Source organism: Olea europaea, chromosome 10 (assembly GCF_002742605.1).
Source record: "Olea europaea var. sylvestris chromosome 10, O_europaea_v1, whole genome shotgun sequence".
In the NCBI taxonomy this organism is placed as follows: domain Eukaryota; kingdom Viridiplantae; phylum Streptophyta; class Magnoliopsida; order Lamiales; family Oleaceae; genus Olea; species Olea europaea.
The window spans coordinates 42135522-42141521 of NC_036246.1; the positions used below are offsets into that span (position 1 = coordinate 42135522).

Here is a 6000-nt window from a genome sequence, read left to right on the forward strand (position 1 = left end):
CCAGTATCTGCTGGCCTTAACTGCCTTTCAAAAGGCGGTCCTCTATAGAATGATGTACCTCGCCCTCTACCAGGCTGAATGTTTGGGAAGAAGGCAGGGTGATGAGGATGCTGCCATGTTCCTGGTTTCTCCGTGTTTCCATTCACTTCTCTTTTACACCTTGCACACAGGACGTCTTCGTCCTTTTTTGGTTCTTTCCCCTTGATTCGTTCAAAGACGCTGGGATGTGGTCTAGGATCTTCTTCTCCATCATCTACGACCAATTTAAATTTTGGTAACTTGTTCTTGAATCCAGATGTTACCATGTTTACTCCAAGTGGCTGTGGGAAAGGATTCTCGTCTACTGCCATCTTTTTCTTATCATCGAACGTAATTCGTCCTGATTCAATGGCATCCTACAATACATGACGGAAAACCAAGCAATTGTTAGTCAAATGTGACCATGCATTTTGCCACTTACAAGATTTTTTACCCTTAATTTGTTCATGGTTTGGCAATTTGTGTTTATCGCTCAACTTTATCTGCTTATCCCTATATAATTTATCGAATATAAGGTCAGCTTTGGTCAAGTCGAACGAGAACGTTCTAGCCTTTATGTTTCCATCCTTTATGGGCTCATCTTTGCCCGATGGTCTAGGCTTGGCCATTATGGGACAAGTATATGTATCCCCTTTGACCAATTCGACCAAACACATTTCGGCCTGATCGTATGACTCGTAGTCGATGGTATGAACGTCAAAATTTGGGTCTTTGTAATAAGTCCCTTTACTAGAATTTTTCATTTGTTATTCCTCTCTTATCAGTCGCTCATACCTAATCACATTCGCACTCAACTGGAAAAGGTCAGGAAATTCCTTGTCTTGGAACTTCTTTTTTAAATCAAAGCTCAAGTAGCCTTGAGCGATCTTGACAAATTCTATTTCAGGCAGAGGTACAAAACACTTGCTTCTTGCTGTCTTGAACCTTTGGAGAAAACTCTCTGCCCATTCATTTGGCATTTGACGTAAATTCGCCAAATCGGCCAAAGTGACTTCAGACTCAGTTTTATAAAATTGAGCGTGAAACAACTGTTCCAATTGTTGCCATGTTTGAACAGAGTTCGCTGGCAAGTTGATGAACCAGGAGAAAGCTACTCCTGTTAACGAACTAGGGAAAAGCCTCATTTTATGGTAATCGGTTACATCACCACTTTGCAATGTGAATCGCCCTATGTGTTTTAGAGTAGACACCTCTCCTAACCCGGTAAACAGTGAGAATTCCGGCACTTTGTACCCTCTAGGCCATGGATATGCTTGGTCTACCCAATCAGGATATGGCTTTGTGTACGTCGGCCTAATGACGGGATGTACCCCAAAAGCCATCTGATCCTGTACGATTTCCATAATCTGATTTTTCAACATGACATTGGGGTCATATGGAATTCCTACAGGTTGGTTAACCGGTTGATTTGCATGAGGCCTGATATTTGGTCCTTGATTGGCAACAAAATTACCATGATTAGGGCCATTACCATTAGCCTGAACATCTACTCCCTCGTTACCACGTGGAATATTCTGTCCATTGTTTAGGACATTATCTCTCACGTTTGGATTACCCCCCAAGTTAGGCATACCACTACCATTGCTTTGATTTGGTACTGTAGTACCCCCTTGGTTTGAAGTAGAGGGACCAGAAAGCGGTTCTAGCTCTTGACTCGGATTTAGGACCGAGGGATTATGTCTCACGATCATCCTAGTTTGAAAGTGATTTGTAAGAGGTATAGCTGGTTGACATATTTGGCCTAATAACTTATTCATTGTCTCGTTCAACGTCTTTAGTTGTTTGGTCATGTTGTCATAGTGTACATTCCCATTTTGTGTAAATCTTTCCATATTATGAATACTTCGAAGATTTACCTGTTCAACGACGTCTTGCGTGAGTTCTCCAAGTAATGCACGCATTGTTCGAAGACTCAACTCCGTCATTGGTTCGTAACGACTGTTACTGCTCTGATTCTGTCTATCTGTTCGTGGAGAGGCATGCTGCTCCTCGTATCGCTCGATCACAGACTGGATTCCTCCCTGACTTGCTGCTTTTTTATCGGATTTCTGAGGCATATTGTTTCCCCTTTTGTACTTTCAACACCTAACACCACTGTCCCACTGAGCGTGCCAAATTGTTTCGCGCGGGTTAGTCGCTAACAATTAAAAAGGATCAGACGATTGTGTAAGGGACAAACCTCTTGAGACAAAGTCCCAAAAAGGGGTGTTCTTTTATTGGCGATGACTTTACAATTAGAAATGAAAAACAACGTGCCTCCAAGGGGCGCAAGCACACGAGTTACTGAAAGAAAAGTGTTTAAATCTAAAAACTAAGGAAATGAAAATTACATGTTCTCTGTTCGAGAGTTTTGGATTCGGTCCTTTGCTTCTATGTCATTTCTCCCTTTTATACTTCATAGACGATCTCTTTGTGATCAACTACTCTAAAAACTGCTTGATCGTCCTATAACTACCCACTTTCTTCGTAATGGCCATCTTGTCATGAAAACTGCCTTTTAACTGCTGCCATTACCTTTCATCGTTCAACCGCTTTCGATTGAATTCATTGAATCGTGGAACGTGATAGGGCTGCTTTAATAACTGTTTTGATAACTGCACTTCTTGATAACCACGACGCGTTATGTTTGTTAATACCTTGGGCGACTTGGAGATTTGGGCGAGAATAGAGTAACAGCTCTGGGCGACTGTATGACACTCCATTCGCTCAGATTCTGGGCGACTTGCAAACTTGGGCGATGGCGTTACCGCGTTCTTGGGCCTCCTTATTTGGGTCTTCATCTTGATTTATTCGATTGGGCTTCGTTCTTTGGGCTATCTGATTTGGGGATCCTCCAATTAGGCTTCATTCCTTGGGCTGTTCGATTTGGGCTGAATTTTTATGTGTCAACAGTAATTATCTCAAATTTGCAGACTTGCGGAACGTATGGCTCCTGTGTTTTCAAATTCTGCATGGTATTGTGCCTGGTGTTTAATACAGTCAACTTTGGTGCTTTCCTCTCAAAAAACTCCCATTCGGTGACTTCCAAAAATATATGCTCTGGAGACTCGACTTTACTGAATCTTTTAAGTTGCCTTTCCAATTTTGAGAAATTCAATCTTATACTTTCATTTCAACTTATCCGACACCCAGCTATCTCTGTTAGAATGATCTTGTTCGTGGATGGGGGATGGACATGACACTCGGCTATTGTGCATAGGTAAACTACTACCGCATGAGTCATGATGGTATTTTATAAACTTATTTATTGTATCTAATTATTTTGTATGAGCTAGCAGTTCGCCAACTAAAACTTTGCACTGTGTATTAAGCTTAAATGATAGCGCAATGACAATCAGACAAAGGCGTAAGCTGAGTAAAAGTCATGTAATCTTTGTTATTGATAAATTTTGGATCATATGTAGGGCGATCTCACAAAGAGAGTGAGAGTAGTTGACATTGAAAACATTGCTCGTGAGGGAATCCAGACTTTAAAAAAAAAAAAAATAATAAATAAATATATATATATATATATATATCAAATGGGGGCTGGGGCCCATGTGATGAAATCCAAAAGTTAGGTTTACTAATCCTGTGAAAAATTCTAAATGATGGGACCATTGATTTTTTACTTTTATACGCACTTCGATTTATCTAATGGATCAATCTCATTTTCTTTGCCTATGTTTGTAATATTTGACATTTGTGCAGGCTTCACGCCCCGAGGAGTCCATGAAGGTATAATTCCCACTATTCCTTTTGTTTTTTGTTTCAATACACTTATTTGCATCGTTAAACTAGAGAAATTATTGTTATTTTAAATGAAATGAGACCTAATTTTATATATATTTCATTTGTTAAGCGCATCTCAATGAAAAACGATGGAAGTTTACAAAAGGAGCAAAAAATTGGCTAAAAGGGGTTGAATCCAAAGTTTGGAGACTGAACTGCAAAGGGTTAATAGTTGATTCAGACCCAATATCGATGATTACAGAAGTTTCGTTTGATGATCAAAGGCAAATTGAAAGCTAAGCAATGAGAATTCTAAAGATTCATCGAGGGGAAAATAAACATGTCCTTTATGTTGGTTAGCCTTTATCTGACCAACTACCTAATACTGCACGGGATCATCAAACAGAGCTTTTTAGATTTCTTTAGGATTTGGCCCAAACTGTTTGGAATAGAATCAGACAAAAAGCTGTTAGCAAGGTCCCGAGTAGGCTACACATGAAATAGATGACTAATTTTTTAACTTTTCGAGGAATCCTTCATCGGTAGTTGTGGATGACTAATTTTTTCAACGTTCTCGACCTTGGTTCCATTTTTGATATCACTTATTAAAGCGCCTTGAGTTAAAATGAATGAAGACCGAAGTACATGGATCAAAGTGCAACAATTAGAAGATTTTATAACTGTGTACGCATGGTTTTAAAGTGGCGCGCGCGGGGGATCCTGTCATACTGGGGCAAATTTTGAATGTTCTCATACTGGGCAAATTTTGGACCGAACAGCCCAGCTTTCGTGTTTTGACCTGAACTCTATGTAAGCCAAATTTAACCTACTATTTAAACAACATGAGATGGCTAGAATGGCAGGACATGTTATCATATATAATTTTTACCACAAGATGGAGGCTAGCGGAGGATTCAAAGGTGATTAAAACAAAAAAAATTGAAGATTCAACATCCGGATTGAAGATTAACATAAAAGAAATTGATCTTTTACTTTCCAATCATTGTTTTTATTTTCAAGTGATATTTTTTATTATTCTTCTTGTAATTTATATATTAATATGCTAGGCTAGACCCGCTTTTTATATTGGATGAAGATGAACTCTATTTGTTATTTATTTTTAATCTAAGACTAATAGTTTAGTTTCATTCTTTTGTTTCTTAACTAAATTTACATACCTTTTGTATTATTTGATTGATTGTCCACCAATTAGATAATTAATTATTTGTTGTAGTGTTGGGGGACTCGCAATAAATTTAAAACACGGCAAAATTAACATATATGCAATAAATGTTAAGAATAATATTGATTGTATGTGCAATCATATAGATAATTTAAATTTTAATGCACTCTAACCATTCGAATTTGTGTTAGGAATAGATTCGGGTAATAGTTAGGATAAATTTAATTTCTCTTGAAAAAGAAAATTATATATCATAGCTTCATCAATTTCAAGAACATATAAATGGAACTAGATTACAAATCATTAATTAAAATAGATAGCAATATGTGGATTTGAAATCCAATATAATCATCTACAATTTGACAAAAATCAAACATTTATTGTTTTCTTATATTAATTTAGAGTAATTTCAAAATCAAATTCTTTTTTATTTACATAATTCGAATTTCCGTACATAACTAGTAAATTTGAGTTGAAATTTACTCCCTATAGAACGATATTCTCAACTCATCAAATTTTATTTGTGAATGAATCCGTACACTCGCGAATTTTGCACGAACATTCCCCTTTTACAGTTTAACCTCTATAAATTAACAGTTTCTTTTATACACTATCATTTCCTGATCCCAATTTGGACTAATGTGGTAAATTAATTTTCTATAAGTGCACCTTTGATAAGCTGATTAAATTAAAATTCAAGTGTTTTTAAGCTTTTGATTCTATGGGATGTGTGAATAATGATTGGATAATACCTAAAAATGTGTATATAAAAGTATGTTTGACAATAAGTGATTAAATTTAATCATTTATCAAACATGAACTAAATTAATAACATCTATTTTATAAAATAAAATTTCCCAATCCCAGGCTTATTAACTTTATAGAACTTAGAGCATCTTTAAGAGATTTTTTAAATATAAAATGCTTTCTATTTTAGAGAGTCAATACTTAAAAATGAGTTTTAAGAGACTTTCTATTTTAAAATAACCTTTTAAAATGGAGAGTGTGTTTGATTTTTCAAATTTAGATAGCAAAACTCATTATCTATTTTTAATGTATAATGATTG

General features: G+C 36.4%; 1 long non-coding RNA gene across 1 annotated transcript in view; it reads left to right on the forward strand.

The window, feature by feature from the left end:
• LOC111402334 overlaps window positions 1-4319 on the forward strand; it is a 28038-nt gene extending 23719 nt beyond the window's left edge. The window contains exons 3-5 of the long non-coding RNA XR_002704225.1: window positions 3172-3238; window positions 3730-3756; window positions 3881-4319. This is a non-coding gene — a long non-coding RNA (uncharacterized LOC111402334). The remainder of the gene's footprint in view (window positions 1-3171; window positions 3239-3729; window positions 3757-3880) is intronic.
• The last annotated feature ends 1681 nt before the right edge of the window (window positions 4320-6000 follow it).